Raw genomic sequence first — 22094 nt, forward strand, 5'->3', positions numbered from 1 at the left:
TTCAGCTCTGCATCCCACTAAATAAATGCACAGACCACGACATCCTTGCAGGTCACACCTGAAGTCAACAGTGAGGTCCATTTTCCCAGGTACTCACTGACCTGCAGGGAGCAAGAGCACACAACCCATCCCCTAAACTGATACCATAAAAGGTACAATGTCAGTAGTCCTGCAGCTTTGCTGCCCAGTTTCCATTGCTCATTGTACAGCTGAGCCAATAAGTGGGATGGCTTTGGAGATGATCTCAGGCAGATGCGTTTAGCCTCTTCTCGGATATTTCAGTGCCTGATGCAATGAGTGGTGAATTCCAACAGCTCTGAGCTCAGCTGTTCCCATACTGTGGGGACATAGACCCCTGAACACATTCAAGATGAAGGAAACCTCTGCAGATGATACCACTGGCCAGCTTATTTCATGACCTGGAAGCAGGCAACTGGCCAGTATGGACAACCAAGGCATGGCCAGCAGCCCCGCTGTCACTCCCCCTGGCCAGGCAGCTGAAGCTGTGCCAGGGACAAGACACAGGCACATAGGGAGCTTGAGGTTGGTGCCTCCCCTATGGCAGCAGGAGGGAAGGGGGAGAGCAGGTCATCCGTGGACAGGGATGGAGGATGGAGCCAGACCAGCTTCTCAAATAGCTGAAAGCCATTCATGGAAGCTTTTTCTCTGCCTTGATCTCCTCTGCACACCCCACGTGGGTTAACTGAGGGCACACAGAGGAGGGACGGGCAGGATGGAGTGGCAGGATGTCTTGGTGCACCATCAGTATGACATGATTTCCTCCTGCAGCTCTGACACCCTGCAGTGCTGGCAGCATTTTGCGTGCTTCATGGGCACGAGGACCGAGCCAAAGAGGCTGCAGTGTAAGTCCTCTGCAGATCTCCACAGGCAGGAGTATCTACACATCCACCCTGGGGTTGCTACTCCCATTCTGCCGGGCAGGTTCCCACTGAAGCCGGTGGCAAAGACACACCTGGCAAGCGCTGCCATGGGCAATATGTACAGACTGGCCTTGGAGTCCAAAACTCCAAAACCTCAGGACCTGGTACAATGAGCCACATCATTACTGCTCAAAGATGAAAATGGCCATTAGTTGCTGTGAAGTACTGGTGAGAAACCCCCCTCCCTGGCACCTCAGGTTTGCAGAGAGGAATGGGTAATGCAGCTGGGATTTTTCTTCCAGAATGCTCCCGGGTGCTCAGCCTTTTTTCTCTTCACATCTTTGTATCTTCTTTGTTCCTAGGGCTGGTTTCTACAACAGCTCCTGGAGCCTCTGGGCACTGTGGTTCCAGGAATGAAGAAAGACAGAGGGTAAGAAAGAAAGCTTCCCCAAAGGGCTTGCACTCTCTCAGATGAGACAGAGGAGGCGGTTAAGAGAAACCAGATATAACAGACAGGCAGGATGGTTTGCTGTCATTCAGAGAGCTGCAAAAGGTGGGGGGAGAAGAAAACAGGAGCATCTTCAGTTTTTATTTCAATCCCCTTTGCTAGCCAGGGCTGAAGGACAGGCGCACAGGAGAGGTGGAATGAGACTGAGATAAAAGATTCGTGTCAAGAGTGGCAGGAGCAGTCTGCCTCCTGGTTAAACTTGCTTTGGCTGGTTTAATGCTCCTTCAGGCATTTCTTTGCCTTTTCCCACCTGGTGAGTTATGAGCTTCACATGAGCAGCAATGAGTTTCCTGCAGGACAGTAACTCTAAATCATCTTCTAAACATTAGCGTGGAAAGCATCTAAGTTTTAGATATAACAAAATATGTTCTTCAGCTCTTCACAGCATTACATATTATATGATTGAATAGTTTGTAATGAAATACCCGTTTTAGCTGTCAGAAATACTGGGCAGCCAAACTGTAGCAGAGCCAGGCAGAGATCTCCCACTGAAGGAAATCCCACCAGTTTGCTTGGTCCCTCTCCCTCCTCTGCATGTGAGCTGTTCCCACAACTGCAACAGGAAGAGGAACAAAAACTGGGGGGGGGAGGGATGGTGTGTGGCTCTGATGGTCTGCAACAACCCCCTACAAACCAATCTTCTCCTGATTCATTTCACAGAGAAGACCCACCATGCTCCTGCGCAGCACGCCGACACTGTAAGTGCATCCTCAACTGCACGCTGCAGGCTCTGACTCTCGCATTTAAACACGAGGGTTTGCAGGTGCCTTTGCAAAGACTATATTTAGTTCAGCCTGTTTACGTTTCCTCAGTAGTTTCAGCTGTATGTTGCAATCTTTGTTCCCTCCATGGCTGAAGAGCTGTTACCTTTCATTTAAACAGTAAGTGTATTTCCACATCCCAGTGAGATTTCGGTACTGTGGGCTGTCTGTACTTGAAGCTCCAGGACACCTTTGGCAGGTGCATTTCTGTTCACGGCCACATGAATGAGGCATGGTGAGGACAGGTGGCATGGTGAACTATGATGCTCCAGGTACTCTATGGCCAAGGGTATGTTCCAGCAATGAATACAAGAGATGTTGACTCATGAATGAGAGAGAAATTACTGTGCATTCACTAAGATCCCATGCGCCAGCTGCCCTGCAGCCTCCCCGCAAAGCTTTGTGATCTCCCTTCCTCCCCACGCACAGGTATCTGCAGCCATAAACCCCAGCTTTGATAAAGGCCATCTTTTTGGCAGGTCCTCCTACCTGCCCTTACAAAATAAGTCAGCATTTAAGCAAAGGCTGTGTGCTTCTGTCCAAAATTTCTGGGATACGCCGCCGCTGCATGGGTTCTGTGCACATGGGGCACCACAGGAGAGTCCTCAAATCCCACCACAAGAAAGGCTCTGAGAGGAAGGATGAGAGGATAAATACATGGCAGATAGGTGGTCACAGCCTAAGGGGATACCTCTCTTGCAGCTACTAGGATTTCTGGTCACCATTGGTTGCACAAACCCATTTAACTAAGGGCACGTAGACACTGAAGGCAGACTAGTGCAGAAATACCTGAGTTTGCTTAAAGACGAATGCTTGGACACTCGAAGCTTTGCAGCAAGGGCAGCCAGAAAGGGTTATCTGAAAATCAGTGTAAAATGCCAATCCTCACCTGAGGGCTGCTTTCGAATTGGCTTGAAAATTTGTTTTCTCATCTATGTGCGTAGCATCCACACAAAAATACTGGGGCTCACTGGTATATCACAGCATTAAAACTGTGCTGCCTTTTTAACTGAATGAACACCCAAAATGAAAAGAAGGCAGGGGAGGGGTGGTATTTCTTAAAAAGATTTGATTATTAACAAATATTTTGATTCCTTCTGATACTAGAAATCAGATGTAAAATGTGTCAGTTATGCTCTTACTTACACGAGACCGAAGGTGGGTCTAATGGATCTTTAGTAAGGACATTTTCCTTTGCTGATTGACTATAAATCCCTTTCTCATTTTCTGGGAAGTATCTCTCCTTTGGTATCTCTTTTTTGACCTAGCAATCTCTCTGAGGCAAACAGACAATATAAGATCTGTGTTTGCAATATAAGAATAACAAAACTGATTACTGGCTCATCCTGTAAAACATCTACCATCGTCAAGAAGCAAAACGTGCAAAACATTTTTATTTTTTTTTTAATTATTTGTCCCAAATGCCCTGCGCATACTGACACCTCCAGTACTACCTAAAGCCCAGCAACTTCTGCAAATACCAGGTTTCCTACTGACATGCATATTCAAAGACAGTTAAAGAAGTGTTCAAGACCAGGTTGGATGAGGCTTTGGGCAACGTGGCCTAGTGGAGGGTGTCCCTGCCCGCAGCAGGGGGGTTGGAACTAGATGATCTTTAAGGTCCCTTCCAACCCAAACCTTTCTATGATTCTGCGATTCTATGATTCTATAAAGAGTTTCTGGTTGGTGTTAGTCCTGAGAAACACACTCTCAGGAGCATGGGAGACCTTCAGCGGCTGACGACCCCACCTCATCAGGAAAGGAGTAGGACAGTGTTACTTCCTCTGCCCCAGCGTCCCCTTGCATCATCGATCCATGTGATGTCTATGCTATTACTGCACCACTTCACAGGCAGCAGATGCCCCCAGGTTTATCACTTGATGGCACCGCAGGTCTCTCCCACCAGGTACAGGGGAGCCTGTTCCCACGCTCGGAGATGGCTTCTTTACCAGGGCAACCCCACCAGTCAGCTTGGCAAGGCATTTGGCTTTGGGTACCTGGACAGGAGGATGCTTTCCTCTGATTCTTGGTCTTCTTAGCAAGGGGAGCTCATCCAAGCCAGGAATTACTCTGCCTAGCCTTCCAACAGAGCAGTCGGGGAGGACTCCCCTGACGAGCAGGGTCCAAGCGGATGGGAAAGCATGCTCATGGAGAAATGGCAAGGTGGGTATTTTAATATAGAGCTGTTAGGAGAAACTAAGGTGTTTTTTTTAAAGAACGCATTAACTATTTCATTTTAATTCACAGGCAAAAATAACTCTTCTGACATTGTTGCTCTTTGCATGTCCCTACTCATACTTCCTGTGCTAATCACATTTCTGATTAACTTTGCTCATTAAAGCCAAGCTATCAAGTCATTAACATACAAATGACATCACTGTCCCTGCAAAACATAATTCAAGCTACTTCCACTTATGTTGTGTGGTCTTTGCTGTTTTCTCTAACCCTGAGTGGAACTAGGTGAACTCTGAGATCCAAATCCCGAGGACTTCCACGAACTTCTAGTCTGCGGGTCTTCCAGAAAGCCTGGATGCATTCCTCTTCCCTGGGACCTTAAGGAGTACGGTACAGCTTTCTGACAGTAGCTGCTCAACACCTTCTAGAGCCTGCTCTATTTTTTTCATGTCATAAACTGCGTAATCTGAAATCTAAGTTTTATTTTGAAAACTCTGGCCTGGATACATAGGTGAAAAAACTGAGGAGCAAAGTCATGACAACTGCCTGTACATTGAGACAGCAAACATATGAGGAGGGGAAGAAGACAAAAGTTGTCTGCCAAAGCTAACTAAGAGGAGCCAGTTAAATTTTCAAAAGTTTATTACCCATATTTCATGATAAAAATCTCACAAACTGAATTTCATATTTCTCTTTACAGAATGTCAGGCAACCAAGGACTGTATACAAAACAACAGGGCATAAATGCTAGAACAGTTTGCTGATATTTAGGAGTACAGATGCTTCTGAATTTAAAAGTAGGGTAAAAGTTGTATAGTTCATAAAGAGATTTTGATATATGGCATAAATTATTTATTTTCTTGTAAGTGCAAAGAAGCATTTGTCTGTAAGACACACTGAAATCTCATCTTTGGGTTCTTCCCATAAGCAACAGAAGAAAAAATATATTGACAGCTTCCTAGAGTCAACCATTCAGAAACTTGTTTATATAAAAATTAGACAATGTTCTCAGGTGTCTTTACATAATCACGAAACAAAGTTGTTTCTAAAGACACTATGTTTAGTTATGTCTTCAGTGATTCAACTTAAGACTTCTGCTTAAGAGGTTTGCATTTTTCATGTAATTTAACATGATGGCCATATAAAACTACTATAGAAAAAAAAAAGAAAGCAGTAACTCTGGCTTTTTTTCAGATTTTTTTTCACTCAATTCCACTCTTAGCCAGCACACTGGCTCCCTTCTATCAGTACACACAAGAAAATGAAATGGTTCTTTTGTTTGTTTTCTGCCCAGTGAGGGATAGGCAATTCAGTCCCAACAAGGCAACATGCATTTGTGAAAAGCTAATAAACCTGCTTTCATTTCAAGGTTAGGCAACATAACAGCACAGTGACAGGAACTGTAATTAGGAAAGAAATTCCACTTTGATAAGAAATACAGCTATTTCTGCTTACAGGAACAAAAACATTTTGTAAAATATTCAGGTCCCTGAAACAAATATTTTTTTACTGTAGTTTTACAGTGCTTTATCTTTGGGGAAATCAATTCCAGAATGATGCTGACCTCGTTTTCCAAAAACTTTTGGACTCATTGATTTAAGTGTGATGTGAAAGGCAAGCGCTGCCACTCTGCTGTCCCAAATACTTCAACACGAGTTTTAACCATGCTTTTCCATCCTGTGGTATGCAGTTTAAACAGGCTAAGAAGGATAGACTGTGGATATGTTGGTTGGAAGGGACCTCTGGAGTTCATCTACCCAAATCTCATGCTCAGTGTTAAAACGCAATGCTACGATGAAGGAAACTTTTTTGATGTAAAAGCACACATGCTTACTTAGCTCATATGTATGAGTGTTCCCAGCTAGAACAGTCCGCTTTCTGCAGGATAAGGGCTTGCAGTAGCAATGTGAAATGTGTTGCCATTCTTCTGAGATTTTCTTTAAAGAAAAAACCCTGCAAAATGATTTTGTGGCTTCCTGAAACAGTAGTAGTCAAGGGCGTACATTCACAATCTAATAAAGGTCTACTAGTACTAAAATATCACAACTGGAAAGGAAGAGTAAATATTGAAGGTCCAGTAACGAAAACCAAGAAAGATAAATATATTTTAAACTAGGGAAATGTTAATTAGGAAAAAATGTTAAATATTGATTCAGAATAGAACCCTAAAAAAAAGAAGTATAAGGATGATCAGAATAGAAACAGATTAAATATGACTAAAGCAGATTAAAAACTAAGTTAGGTTTATTCAATATGCTGATTAAGTGGACTAGCTATCTACCCATAAAGGAGAAGGGAATTGGACTGTCTTCCTCTTAAGTGAGAACGAAGTGAATGCACTGTAAATACTAAGGGTCACCAGGTCACTAGGTAAGGTAGGAAGGAAAAGAGGAAGCCTACGGACTGCAGATGTTTACATGGGGAGTATTTCCCTCCCCAACACTGAGCATCCGACTGAGGCTCCTAAGCCTGCATGCAGCGGGGCAACTTCAGGGCTCCGAGAGCTGGCTGGGGCAGGGGCTCTGCTTGGGCACTCTCCAGAGGGTCTCTGCCCACAGGCAGCACAGGGAGAGCCTGAAAAAAGGAAAATATTGAGAGAAAAGAAGCAGGTGTTTTCTTTGCAGAGTCCACCTTCAATTTAGAAATCCATCCCTCAACTCCACTTTGTAATGCTATTACCAATTTGTGAATTTTCCAGTTGTGTGCTCCCTATGTGGCCAACGCTAAAGGTCAGTAGGAGGACTAGCAGCATGGTCCTAGCTTCTTCTTGATGAAAATCATTCCAGTTTGGTAACTCACACTGTTACAACTGGCACTTATTTCATCCAGACCTCAAAACTGAAATGAAGAAACTAATAACAAGGAAGAGACTATAATTCCTGATAAATGATTGTATTTTCATGAGAAAAACCTGCAGGTTATCTGTAAAATAAATAAATACATAAATAAATAAGTCTGGTTATTTAGCGATAGTACAGATTACACATGGGCATGCAGAGGAGCAGAAGACGTTTATCTCCGAGTTCCTCCTCTTGATCTCCCGGCGTGTGCTCCCAACGCAACCCAGCCTATGGTTCCTCACTGCTCCTTGGTTTTTGCATGGATGATCAGAGGGTATGAATTTTCTGAGGGCTTATTTTTTAGCAAGGGCTACCTTAAGAGTGCGTTGCACACAGGAAAATTCAGGAATTGCAGGTCCGTCACAGAAATGGTGATGGGATGTGAGAGACAAAGCGTTAATGGTGAGGAAGCCCCACATGATGTGGTGGGAAATGGAGTTTCACCTTGTTTTCTAACTCAGGAATAACATGTATAGCATACTCCGTTACTGTACTACCACTGTTGCTGACGTTCTCACTCACAATTAGTACGTCGTAACAATTATTAAAGCAATAGAAGGGATAATTTTGGAAGCAGCTGATGGAAGCACTGTCCAACCAGTGACCCAAGACAGATGACCAATGGAGATTAGTGCCAGACACTGCTGGGGATCCCTCCCACGTGTCTTGTCACACCAGACGCCCGGTCAGATGGCTGTGCCATCACCCAGCTGCTGTCACAGCCCCTGCCATCGCCGTGGGAAGGGTCTGGAACAGAAAATGGAAAAAGGCTCTTTCCCCACCACAGAAAATTCACACAAGCCTTTGAGTGAGATGCTGTTTTAAGCACAGCTCTTGTAACTGACTTTTATGCTGAAACAAAAAAACATAGGCTTTGATCCTGCAAATGCAAAGGCCACTTTATTCCTCTCATCTGAAAGGAGGAAAAACCCAATCCCACTGAACCCTGGAAAAGTTTTGCCAGGAGCCTCTATAAGACTAAAATTTCATCCCGCTCGCAGAATGCAAGATATGAAACTTCCTCGGGAGGGGAAGCCCAAATCACACTCTGGTATTTGACAAGAAGGGTTTTCAGTCTGGGGTCCACGTAGTACCTAGCACTGGCCCATACAGGCATGGCTGCAGAGCCAGGAGACAGCACTACGGGAAAGGCTTCCCCTACCGCCCCCCGCTAGCGGGTACCGGGCAGAAGGGACCTGGCCAAGCCCAAGCACAGAACCATCATCTGCTGGAGCTGGGCCGACCCAACGTCCCACCTGCCAAATGCTTGGCTTGGTGCATGTTGATGAAACTACAAACCTCACTGAAGTCAGTGCTCAAGTGAAGAAAAACTAAAAATTTTGGCAAGGGTTTATTGATTATCCCTATTGCCAGTCATAAAATTCCACATTTACCTCCAAGGGAAGACTGCAACCCAGTATTTCTCTGTCAATGGCATGAACACATACAAAATGTTTCAGTAGGAGGAAGCCGGTACCCTTCGGGTATCCTTCTAGCTTTCCTCAGGGTGTCCTCTTCAGTGCACGTGCCTACATCTGACCAGAGGACTCAGGAGTGTGTCTGAGCTCCCAGGTCTGGATGCTCACCCTGGTCATACCCTAACTCCAAACCCAAAGGCAGGCACAGACCCCCCCATTCTGCCTCCCACAGAAAGGGGTGCCAGGGCGGGAAGTGAGGTGTCCCACCAGCCCCGAGCACCACGCGGCAGGTGGCCGCACCACGGTGGAGATGCAACCGTTGCTACTGTGCAAAGATAGTGACATCAGAGGTCCTGCCCAAAGGAGCTTACAGCTTAATGGGGGAGAGCTCGCGATTTTGCATGGCGCACACATAATGTGTATTTCTTCGTCATGACGTTTTGCTTTGAATCTTGCACCGCTAAGCGCAAAAGCCAATGATAAAATAAATCACTCGGGCATCGTATTGATTCCTGAATGATGATTACGTAAAAAAATGTAAATGCTTTGGTGTGTTACATAAATAATTCCCCTCTGGCATCTATTATGCACGTAGCAGCCATACCTTTAATTTAATTTACGCAGTTTCTTTTGCAGAAAGACATCCAAATTTTTCCCTCAGCCTATTCCACTCACTTTACACAGTGGAGTACGTGCAAAGGAAGAGCAGAAGCGGAGGCAAGAGAGGAAAATTGATTGCTGCCAGCCTGGTAGGGAAATGTTAACCTTGCAGGCAGGGGACAAACAGCAGAGTCATCTGCAACATGCAAACCAGCTTCTTCATTTCCATAGTGAGGCAAAGGAAATGCCCTTCAGAAATTCTCAAAACTATTACCGCTATAAAGAAGTTGTCTTTAGCGGGACCCTGTGGATAAAAAGGAATTTAAAAAATAAATACTACGATTAAATGTATCAGCTAAGCAGTTTTTGACACAGAAAATGATGGTGGGTGGTCGGTATTCACATAACACAGATACAGACTACTCATCAGTCGCTAAATGCAACATAATGAGATCATTTTCAGCTAAGAGATGCTAAAACTAACTGCACTTTGGTGTCCCACCCCTCCTGCCCTGTCCAGCCCCCCTCGCTGCCCTATTCCCCATTCCTCAGTCGCTCACAACAGACTTTACACCCAGACAAGACTTCTCTCACGCTGGATCCAATGGAGTTTACTTGAATCACGACTGCAGCGCCGGATCTATTTCTGAAATTCATTATATTTCTGAGACTAATAACTGGCTCAGCTCGACCCAGTTTGCGCTCAGAAGCACCGGATTTACACCTGCTATCCCATCCAGCGCACCCGCAGGCAGCAGGGCAGAGAGTGAAACCAAAGGCAGCCGAGCCCCGTTTCCAAACACACACCACACCCCCCCCCCCCCCCCGACGATGTCGGTTACCCCCTGCACGGCTCCGCACCCCCGCACCCCCGCACCCGCTCCCAGCCGCCCACCGGACCCAGCGCCCCCTGCCACCCCCTGCGCCGCCGCCGCCGGGACTCCCGCACCGCTCCTCGGTGCGGACACGGTGTCACCGACCGCTCCGCGGCCGCTCTCCCCGGCCCCTCCCGGGCCAGCCGCGTGGGCTCAATTTAATTTAATTTATTTTTTTCCCGTGAGCACCGAGGGGGAAATAATAGTAGTAGTAGTAATAATAATAATAATAGAAGAAGAAGAAGAAGAAGATACCTATTATAATTATTGCAGAACAGTTACCAGCGAGGAGCGGCGCTGCAACAGGCGATGCCGGGCCCCGGGGCGGGCGGGCAGGCTGCCGCAGCCCCCCTCCGCCTGCTCCCAGCCCCCCTCCGCCCGCTCCCACCGGCGCCGCGCCGGGCCGAGCCGCGCCGGGCGGCACCGCCCACTCCCCGTATGGCCACGCCCCCAGGCCACGCCCCTTTCGCCTGTCGCCGCGCGCCGCAGTAGCGGCGGGCTGTGAGGCGTTGCCTGTAGCGGATGCCGCTGCGGCGGGGAGCCCCGGGTTGGGTCGGGGGTGAGAGGGAACCGACACCCCTGAGTGCCCCAAACCCGCCTCGGGGCTGTGGTGGCCTTGCACCAGGGCGGGGGACGCCTGGCCGCCCCCGGCAAGCCCCGGTTCCCAGAGGCCTGTCGCTGAAGGGGGCCCGCGCTGCCTCTGGGAGACTCAGCCCGGAGAGCGCCTCAGCTCCCAGGCTGAGGGCCGGCAGCAGGGTGCCCGGAGCAGCCTGTCGGGGACGGGCAGCAATGGATGAATCAAAGTGAGAAGTCCCGAGCGTGTGTACAGTGTTTGGAGATGTTTGCATGGTGTGGCTGAGCTGCTGCTTCTTAGAGGCAGGAGCCTCTTCTGTTGAAAGGTTCGCTTGTTCTGCTTGTGTCGGACAATGCTGTGCAAGGCATTTTTTACACAAAGATGTACAAAGCATCATAAGAAGGGAAAATTTCAACTTAAAGGTGGGAAAGATTCCGTGTGAAGAACAAAACCAAGCACAATCTTATTAGTATTGTGTATGACACTATACAGTTGCTACATTGCTTAAGAAAATACATTTTTAGAAGGGTACCTCTGTCAAAAGTCTTGCTCTAAGTTCATACACTGAACAGATGCTTTTTCCTGATCGTTAACCTGGTTTTGATACCAAGCAGCAGAAAGTTCCTGATACTTGGCCACGGTTGGAGCAGAATACAACTGTATCAAGGTTTCTTTTGATCAACATCTGAAGTCACTCTGTGCTACTCTCTTCATGATATGTTGTAAATTGTTTCCCCCCCCCTTCTGCCCCTGACTTTGGTCTTCTCCCATAGCAAGGTCTCTGCATCACAGACAACTCCTTCCTTTGCTCCTGTATCGATCACTCTGCTCCTGCATATTCACCAGGCTGAATTTCCCCACTACTAATTTTCTTTTACCCTTCTTCATCATTGATGAGTCTTGTTGGCTCAGCTGTCTGGTATCTTGAACTCAACTAGAGCTACAGTAGTGACCACAGCCATGTTTTTGTGACCACAGTCTTTATACTTCTTGGTTCTGCTTTCATTTTGATTTTTACCTAGAACCCCATCAACTATAATGGCCAATTTTATCTCATGAGAAAATCATGTTCCCTCTCCCTTCGGTTTGCTTTTATCCTTCCTGCCTCTTAGCTCCCTTCCCTGCCAGAAACACAAGGGTTTCTTGCCTGCGCTGCATTTGCTCCGCTGCACCCACCCAGTCTCCTGCTTTTCTTCTTATCCACCCTGCTCACCTCCATAACTTCAGGGTTTCTGCTGGTGCTTTGACCTCCTTCCCTGACTCTGAGCCAATTCAATGTGCTGTGTGCACCTACTGTCAGGAGTTCTTTCACTCCACTTTCATCCTAGGCCTTCATTTCTTTCCAGTCTGTTCTGCAGGCAGTGCTCCTCCAGGCACTGATTTCTTCTTAATGAAACCTGAGAACATTTCTCACCCTCCTTGATCTGTCAGCCAGTTTCAACAGAAGCTACCTATAAAAGAGAAAACAAGAACATTTATCTATCTTTAGATGTGTGCCTTACCTGGGTATGTACTCTATGTCTTGATTTTTATTGGTGTTGGAAGGAGGCCCAGAGGGTTTGTGGGGTCTCCATCCTTGAGTAAAGCTCTGAGTAAGCTGCTCAGAAGTCATAGTCAACTCTGCTGTGAGCAGGAGGTTGGACTAGAGACCTGAGGTATCTTCCAACCTGCCCTGTGGCAGGTGCCAGAACCCTTATCCTGAAGAGTGAAAGACTGGAATGGTAAGATGCAGTGGATCACCTGGGAAGTCCAGACATAGCTATAGAGTGTTTTGTTCCTGTTCTTTAAACTCAGCTTCTTTGGCTCTTTAAGTCCTGCATTGTAGGGCTTTTTTTGTTGTTGTTGGTTTGTTTGTTTGTTTGTTTGTTTTAATATTCTTCCTCCTGTGCCTCTAGTTTACTTCAAGGATGCTGTCCCCAGCCTCTGGTTTACGTCATGAACCATGTCATATTCCAGTTATTTTTGCATAGTGGTAGCTCATCTTGTTGCAATGTTAGAGCATTTATTCAAACTCAGCATGGCTATAATTGAACTCCAGGCTTCCTGTTCAAGCTTGCCCTGCTGATTCCTTTCTCCATCCCCTCATTTAACTGTCATTCAAGTCCATTAGCTAAGTGTCAAATCTGAACTCAGGATACACTTCAGGACTGTGTTCGTTCTTTTCATCACAGTATTTTTTTCTTTTTGTCACAGTTTTATAAAATGCCACACTTCATTTAAATTAATCTTGTCCACATGCAAAATTGCACTGAACTCTCAAGTTTATCTACTTTCAAATTAAATTATTGAATTTTTTTTTTTTGTCTAGAGATGTTCCTGCTTCTAGCTGTATGTGACAATTTTCTTAATCTTCATAAATCTTCCTGTGAGCCATTGGTTTCCTGATGGCACTTTCAGTTTCTCTTCAAAGTCACCTTCATCTTCTCTTCTCTGTTTTCCTTCTGATTTCTAGTTCTTTAGAACTGAGTCTTTATACTGTGTGATGTCTTATATATTTTTAGCCCTACAGCAAAAAAAAACCCAAACAAACAACAAACCAAACACTCTGAACTTTGCAATTTAGGATGTAGATAATCTTGAAAATTACTGCAAATCAGAGATTTGCTAAACTTGGCAACTACTAAGAGAATTTCTGAAGCCAAATCAGGGGTTCTTTGATTGAAATCAGTATCATTGTATGCATTCATAAACTAATAGGATGTCAGAAAGAAGCATAAAATTGCTACTTGCAGACTCGGCCTTTTACCAGGATTAACTGTTGCTCTTATTAAATCTGTTTATCCAGCAGAAAACTGTTTCCAGGAGTGTTCTGAATGCTTGACATGAGGTGTTTCTCTATTTTACTGTTACTTCTTTGGCTCAGAGATTAAAAACTCCAATTGCCTCACCTTTTGTGACAGAGGTGCTGAGAAACATTCTTTAATGCAAGCATTCCAAGGTTAATAGAATAGCTCTTTTACTTCTTCTTCTTCTTTTTTAATAATATCCCTGATTTATTTCCTGAAACACTAATGATAACTACAAAACCTGTTGAATCAGTCACTAAGAGAACAAATGCCCTTTTTGGCCACTTCTCCTGTTTCTTTTATCACCTGGTTTATCTGAGCAGCATTTGCAGTTCAACACCTTAAACTAGAGAGGACTATTTCTTTCTTTTTTTCCTTGTCAGATTTTTCTGATTTTTTGAAATATTTTCAGTCATCTGGCAGGAACAAAGGCAAAGCAGAAAATGGCTGAGCAGCCAAAACCTCTTCGTAGACCTCTGCTTCTAAACTGTTTGCACCAAGAGAGAATGTTGGTAAAGGTAAGTTGTACAAAGACAGTTCCTGTAGTGCATAGTTTCAAATTCCATGTGTTCTCTAAAATTAACATAGAAGAAGATAGATTGGAAGTTAAGTTACTAGTCCAAAGTATCTCTTTGGGAGGCTTTTCATGTAAATAGTGGAAGAGTCATCGGGGCAGGTCCTGGAACTTGGTCTTCCACCTGTCAAACTTGAACACTACGCACTGGATAATAGAGGCATTCCCCCTAGCTCATCCAAAGCTATGAGAGACAATGTGAAAAACTGTTGGTGTCAAGGAAATTTAAATTAAATCACATGGAGTCAGACCATACAGAGATACAACTTTGATTCATACAAAATGAAAAAAAATGAGGGGATGGGGGATGGTTCTGCTCTTCTCAGAATATATATCCATGTCAAAAGACATATCTTGGCTTATATTATTTTTAAGGCATCAAGGATTTCTAATGAAAACAAAGGACTTGCAGTGCCATATGGTTCAGGAATAACTGGGCATTTTGTAGATCTGTAGAGAAGGACCCTGGCATCTGAAAAGGTTCACTGACTTCTGTCAAAAATGTCAGTCCCCAGGATCTGCTGAAGAAGTATATATAGCATACAAAAATTTTAAAATTTTGTTTTCACAGATCAGCACAGTAGAATAAAGTGGTAGCATGATAAAACAATGCTGTCCCTACAAACTGGGTTAAAGAGACCAAAGCAAGCTTTTTTTTTTTCCCCCATCTAGCTTCTGTAATTCTGTGGGAGCTAAAACTCCTCAATCTTTACATGGTCAATACAGCAGGAAAACAGAAAGAAAATAAATCAAAATAGTTTTTATGTTGTTTGAAATAAATTTTAAGTAATTTGACTTTTTGTTTTGTTAGAATACTGTCACGCTATATTTGTTATTATCATTATGTAATATTAATTTAAAAGGAATAGCAATAATATGTTAAAAGTAATACCTTCATAACAGTATTAAAAATAGTACAGAAAATTCAGTTAGAGAAGTAAGGTTGAAAAGTCAGATGATATAATTATTGGCCCCTTGATATTATTAAGGCCTTCCAAATATTATTTTGAAAGGCTGGTAAAATCTATTTCAGTACAATACATTTCCAATGTGGCGCTGTCCAAACAGATGTAAATATTTCTTGCTCACTACCAGAGCTGTGCGTCAATGATTTAATCCATTTTAAAAGTGATAGATAAACCTTTTATCCTGAAACAAAGCTCGGTTGTGATGGCTCGCCTTGTAGTAGTACGTATTAGTGATGGATGTTATATATGGATTATGTATTTTGTATAGTAAACCTGACAAGAATCTAAGAGCTGCACAGTAAAGTCTGTTCAAGGATCATTTCTCCAAATGTAACCATTACACCTGAAAGATATTTATACAGCAGCATGCCCATTGATCAGCAAGCAACTCCTCAGCAATGGTAATTCGATCATCTTGGTGGATGGAATTGTTTTGTGCTTCATGAAGTGTGAGACTGAAACCTGACAGCAGGAGCCCTGGGCTAGGAAAACGGATAGTGTGGTGTGGCACAAGCATCTTTTCCCCTGCAGGGGAGTATAGAAAGTGAGGATATAACACAGTGAAGCACTTGACTGAAAAAGCAGCAAAGATGTCGGGGGGGGACTGTGCCCAGCAAAGGGCTGGAAGCTGTCAGCCACAGTGGTGGAGGGCAAGAAAGCCAAAAGAGATACACCAATGGTCCCAGCTTTCTTTGAGAGCTGAGTTGTAGCAGAGGTCTACAAAGAGTAACTTCTCCCTCAGCAGGTCCCTGGAAATGAGTGTGCCTAGCAAAGGGAACAGAGCATCAAGCTTATGGAACTACACAGGCTGAATGAAGGATAATTGACTGAGTATTTCTTTGTTGATAAAAATGTTCAGGACTAAATGACCGCTAGCTGCAGTACTGTTTAGAAACTGGAGACTAGCTAGGAACCAATGGACCTCCAGAATGAGGTCTTTTGGGATAGCCCTGGCAGCAAAGCCTGTCTCTTGTGTGAGCTGTATGAAATGAACCTCTGCCTCAGTGGGGTGGGACACGAGGGTTCAGTCCTATCCCACCACACACTAGTCATTGAATGGAGGTGAATAAACTAAGCAAATGGAGTTTCTAAGCCTCTTGGTAATCAGTGAAGAGAGGTAAGCAATTTCAGTGAGTTTTCAGTTGGCCGAAGATCTGATTCACCCTCTGAATGGGTCTTTCTCCTCTTCTGAAGAGAGGAATTGTATATCCTATGGTATTACTAAAAGGATCCAGGACAGGAGCAGACAGGCTTCTGACTCTGGTGCTTCAGCCGGGTGCCTAACAGTGGAAGAATGAATCCAGACCTCAAGGGCTGATTGCAGTGCTTCTGCGCATAAACTCTGCGACGCTGCTGATGACTTGGAAAAGATCCTGCTGTCGCTTTTGAGGCAGTTTCCAGAAGCTGATTCCCCTGTTCTTTTCACAGGCTGACCACAACTGACTTCACTTGTATCATCATAATTTAAACAAGTCCATTCCATGGTGCTTTTTTGATACAGAAGCTCTCTGAATGTTTGCCCCTTTCCTTTTCAGTAGCGTTAGATGAGGTGCAAAGGGTTAGAAGGGCTATCGCTGTGGAGCACACAGAGGAACACTCACTGAAGGAGCCCCATCTACTTCTCAGGTGAAAGATGTCGTTGCATTGTCATGTGGCACCTAGCAGAACAGATTCAGGATCCCTAAACGGGGACTTGTTGGCAATACAAATTGCCACATGCCACAGGCAGTAGAACATTGCTCATACATTCTTTAAACTGTGTAACTTGTAAGGTACCTCTGAAAACCTCCCCTTTCCATCTTGCTGTTACCAAACTCTTCTACTGCATACTACACGTCATTCAATATACTGTGTAGGTGAATTCCGTTTGTGTTGAAAAAAATGTTAACATATTTTGTGATTGGCAGTGCTGAGATGCTTAGTCTTAATTGTGCATTTCCTCTGAAGAAGAAAAATCCATATAGGACATAGAGAATTGGTCAGACAAACTTTTCCTAAAAAAGGATGCCAGAGTATGCCTCATTACAGATGCCTTTTTTTCTCTTGTCTTCAGCAGGCAGGAGTTTTTGGACAATACCTAACCAGAGCGATAAGGAATACAAATAATGAAAATGGAAAAGCAGTGTCTGGCAGTTATGTCAGTACTCAAGGGCAAGTCAAGCAGACAGATGTTTCCCTCAGCAAAGATCATGTATCCTGCAGTCCAGTGCAAATCCAACCCAAAGACACATGCCTGTCTGTTCATCAGATTTGTCGTGGTCAAACACAAATCCAACTCAAAGACCCTCCTCTTTAGACTCAGTTCTAGCCCCAGTTTGACCACATTTCTTCTTGCCCAATACATTTCCAGCGCAGACCTGCATATCTCCTTAATCAAGACAGTAACCACAGGCAAATACAGTTCCAGCCCAAAATTACAGGTTTCCATGACCTAAGGAGAGGTTTTCATTCTTGAAGCAAGTTTCCAGACAGAGAAAGTGGAGCAAAAAGGTGATAGATGTTCTCCAAGTTTAGTTCATAAGAATAACAACCCTGCATGTTGGTCTTTACTAGGTATTACTGGAAGAAGAGTTGATAAATATTAAATTATTCCTTGAGTAGAAAAACAGCCAAATGCCAAATCAAAGAGAAAAAACATTTTTTCTGTCCAAACTCCTAGGAGAGATTTTATTATTACTAAAAATCCTAGTAGGCCTGGTAGGTTACCATCTCACAAAAAGCGTAGATTCACTTGTATGAAGCACAGAGAATTACAAAGCACTGTCCCTGCCCATTTCACTCCTATATTTACACTGGAAAGTCTAGCTGCGGGTTTGTCTTCTCACCCTCTGCCTCTGAACAACACTCAAAAAGCTGCTTGTTTCTCACTACAACTGTGAAGTTCTCAGTAGCTGGTTAATGACCAAAATGAGGAGCTTGTAGACTGAAGTTAACACAGTGGTTTTGTCTGATATTGATTTACTACTATTTGAAACAAGAAAGCCTGAGCAACAGAAGATCCTATGTAATTAATATTAAATATCTTAGTACCCTTTCATTGGTGCAGTATTTTACTGAAAGCTTTTTGTAAGCATATCTTGCAAGGAGAAGAAAACCCCTGCATTTATGTTGGCGTGAGTATTAGAAGTTGCCCTTATCACTTGAGAAATACACAGCACAAAATTATAGCTTGTGATAACTAAATGAAATGTTGTGTTTTAAGGTAACAGCAAATGATGATTTAAATGTGTGTAAGTATTATAACTGAAGGGAACTGTAAAAAGTCCCCTTCCAGAAAACTTTGAAAATTGTGGGCCCATCTATCACCAGAATTTAGGAAGGTGATTCTAACACTGTCATGGATCTTTGATCTGGTCTCCCAGTATCAGGTATAGCCAACTAATGGAATGCACAATGAGGAACAGATGTGACTGTATTCATTTTTTCAGATCTTTGCCACTGCTTTAGGTCCTACAAAATCCTTACATCACTGATACTTGTGCAGATAGGTGACCGTACAGACTATTACCACGAAGGTAATGCTTCATGTGTCCCAGCCCAGTATTGGAAGTGATCCTGGGTATTTCTTCTTTCCTCCTGCAGTCAAATTCCTGAGCTCTCAGTCACATATAGACGCTACTGAATCATATTTCCCCCCCTTTTTTTACTTAAGTATGTTAATGTGTGTTGGTAGAAATGTGACCCAGCAGATAGGACTCTGTTCTGTATTGCAGTTTTTATAGGAACTTCTGTTTACTAAAAAATTAAATGAAATGACAAAAGTTTAGACATTGAATATAAGGTTGAGATATTACTTAATTTTTGCTAATGTTCCCTAAAAAATGTATCCATAGAGATAAAATAATGATGGTCCTTTAAAAAAACAACAAAAACAAACCTTGTTCACTTCCCCCCTCATTAGCTCATTGTGTATCTTTTCCCGTGTTTGTAAGAAATTAAAATGGGCTAAGAGCAGTCTTTTGGCCACACTATGATCCTAATGTGATTCCTAGACTGCAGGTCAGTAGTATTTGCTCTGCAGAGTAATGTAGCTCTTCAGTAGCAGAAGGCTTGTAGTGCCAGGGTAAACTTGCTTGCACTTTGCTTTCATGGCAAAAAAATATGTTCAGAGAGAATGAGTTCATGTCAAGTTTCTGTAAGCCTGAGCTTCCAACGCAAGCTGCACTGACTGGCTGGTACATTATGCTGCTGCTCCAGTCGTGCTTTCACATTATGCACATTTAAAAACACTACTGATGTCTTGTTCCTTCCCCTGCACAACATCTACCATCGAGATATACCGTCTACCCCTCCAGCTGTGCTGAAACAAGTGTTTGTGTGGCCATGCTGCAGACCAGATCAAGAAATTTATCCAGCTTAAAAAAAAAGAAAAAGAAAAAGAAAAAACTGCATTTATTAAACTCATGAGGGGAAGTGTTTGCCTCATCCTTCTGCTGTGGTATTCTAGAAGCAGGTGTACAGCTATTTCTGTACTTCTACTATAAATCATTCACATGGTGGAAATGGCGTTTTGATGTGTGGTAATGATATGAAAGGTGAAAATGCAGCCTCTCAAGTAATTGTCAGACTCTGGTTTTGCTTGTGCTTTGGCACAGAGGATGTGATCCTATGGTAGTTCTCACTGCTGAAGTGTGGTTTTGTAGCACAGATTGCATGGGCAGAGCTTCAAGAGGGCAGCCATTCCACTGGCAGGAACTCTGCTGTGCTTGGAGTTTGAGAGGTGTGCTGCATCTTGGAAGGAAAAAGCAGCACTCAGAGATTTTCTGACAGACACTTTGCTGTAATGTTCATGTTCCTAGTTGTATCCAGTCTACCCAAACCTGTGAAAGGCTAAAAGCAGCGTTGTATGGTTGCCACAGATTTTTCTGCTGACTGTAGTTTGATCCAAACTCTTTGCATGGGTAGGAATACAGTTGCTGTGTCACCAGGGACTAGAAGAGTGGTTTTGAGGAAATGGCTGATAACGCATGGAGGTTTCATCCTACTGAAAAGATGTTTTGTTAGAGGCATACTCTGGTGTTTCTTTTCAGCAGCGTTGAAAGAAGAAAAACATAATAGACCCCAAGCGTTTTCTAAGGCCTTGTCTCAGCCTCTCCTGTCCCGTTCAGGGAGGCCATCAGAGTTGGGAATAGCTGATGCTGTGTGTCCCCTTCTCCGTCTCTTTCTCAGGCAGGTGCACCCTTTCTTATTTCTAAGTCTGTCTGTTGTCCAAAACTGTTTCTAAAAAATTCTGTGAAGTTGGCAAACCACTGCTTCCTTCCATGATAGTGGGGCAGACTCCATCAAATCTAACTGAAACCTCAAGGAGAGAGGTCATCTCACCTAACTTTCCCTGAAGTTAATCACTTAATCACAGCTAGGAATGCATGCTTCTTCTTTAACCCATGGAGAGAGGGACAGAAACTTCCAGAAGGAAATTTTTACTGCCCCACAGTAAACATCTAAAATGGGTGAACTGAATCAAGCACAAACTAGGTATCTGCTTTTTGACCATTTATAGTAAAATACAGTCTTACGGTGTCCCTGGCTGACACTTGATGTTATATACCCGTGGTCAGCTGTAAAACTGCATAAAAAGCAGCAAACCATATTAGTTGTATTTTAAGCACAGAAACTTGTAGCTGTTCACTGTAGCCAATGCAGAGGTCTGTACCGGTTGCTTACACTGCAGACGCAGGTATGGTGATTGTGGCTGAGAGGAGGGAGGTACCTGAGACTGCTTGTGAGAAACAGTAAGTTGAGTGTACATGGCCGTTAAGTTATATATTTGTTCACCGGCTGGGTCTGGTCAGGAATGTTAGTATTTAATCTCAATTTTTGAAGCCGAGAATGTTTTGTTTTTTTTTTTTTTTAATTAAATTATTTCATAATATCTGCAGTACAGCATAAACAATTTTATGGTTGTGATGGGTTGACCTTGGCTGGCTGCCAGACCCCCACCCAGCCGCTCTCTCACTCCCCTTCCTCAACAGGACGGAGGAGAAAATAAGATGGACATGCTTGTGAGTTCAGATAAAGGCAATTTAATGAGAAAAGCAAAGGCCACACACAGAAGCAAAGCAAAAAGAGATTTATTCACTACCCATCAGCAGGTGATGTCCAGCCACTTCATGGCCCTTAGGCCATGTAGCAGTTACTTCAGAAGACAAACACTTTAACCACGAATGCCCCCCGCTCCAAGGGATGGGGAATGGGGGTTGTGATCAGTCCATAACAGTTCTTCTCTGCTACTCCTTCCTTAGACTTTCCTCTGTTCCAGTGTAGAGTCCCTCCTGTGGGATGCAGTCCTTCAAGAACTGCTCCAGCACAAATCCTTTCCACAGGGTACAGTCCTTCAGGAACAGACTGCTCCAGCATGGGTTGCATGGGCTGCAGTTCCTGCCACAAAACCTGCTCCTGCATTGGCTGTCCATGTGCTGCAGGGTGGGCATCTGCTTCAACATGGTCCTCCATGGGCCGCAGGGGGACAACATGGGTCACCGTGGTCTTCTCCATGGGCTGCAGGGGAATCTCTGCTCTGGCACCTGCAGCACCTCCTCCCCCTCCTTCTTCACTGGCCCTGGTGTTGCAGGGCTGTTTCTCTCACGTTCTCATTCCTCTCTGTCACAGCTGCAGTGCTGTGTTTTGCCCTTTTTAAAATACATTTTCCCCAAGGAAAATTTATTCACCACCATCTTGGCTAACAATCTCAGCTGTGCTGTGTGGTGGGTCCACTGGAGCCAGTTGGAACTGGCTGTGTCTGACATGGGGACAGCCCCTGACCTCTTCGCACGGAAGCCACCCCTGCAGTTCCCCACTACCAAAACCTTGCCACGTGCACCCAATACAACAATAAACTACAAAATCTTAGGCTCAGATTTCCCAGGATGTAATTACCCCTCATGATCCAGTACAGGCTGGGGCCAACTGACTGGAAAGTGGCTTTGTAGAAAAGGACCAGAGGTCCTGATGGATGACAAGTGGAACATGAGCCAGCATCCTGCCCTTGTGGTAAAGAAGGCCAACCGGATGCTGGCATATTAACAACCTCATAGACAGAAGGTTGAGGGCAGTGATTATAACACCATAGTCAGAACTTGTAAAACCACATCTGGAGTACTGTGTCTTTTTTGGGACTTCCCAATATGACACAGA

At 44.2% G+C, this 22094-nt stretch overlaps 1 protein-coding gene across 1 annotated transcript in view; it reads right to left on the reverse strand.

The window, feature by feature from the left end:
* The window catches only part of LCP1 (lymphocyte cytosolic protein 1), a 49759-nt gene extending 39362 nt beyond the window's left edge, over positions 1-10397 (reverse strand). The window contains exon 1 of the mRNA XM_075741828.1: positions 10314-10397. The gene's annotated coding sequence lies outside the window, so the exon portion shown is untranslated. The remainder of the gene's footprint in view (positions 1-10313) is intronic.
* Positions 10398-22094: the final 11697 nt, after the last annotated feature.

Source organism: Balearica regulorum, chromosome 1 (genome assembly GCF_011004875.1).
Source record: "Balearica regulorum gibbericeps isolate bBalReg1 chromosome 1, bBalReg1.pri, whole genome shotgun sequence".
Taxonomy (NCBI): domain Eukaryota; kingdom Metazoa; phylum Chordata; class Aves; order Gruiformes; family Gruidae; genus Balearica; species Balearica regulorum.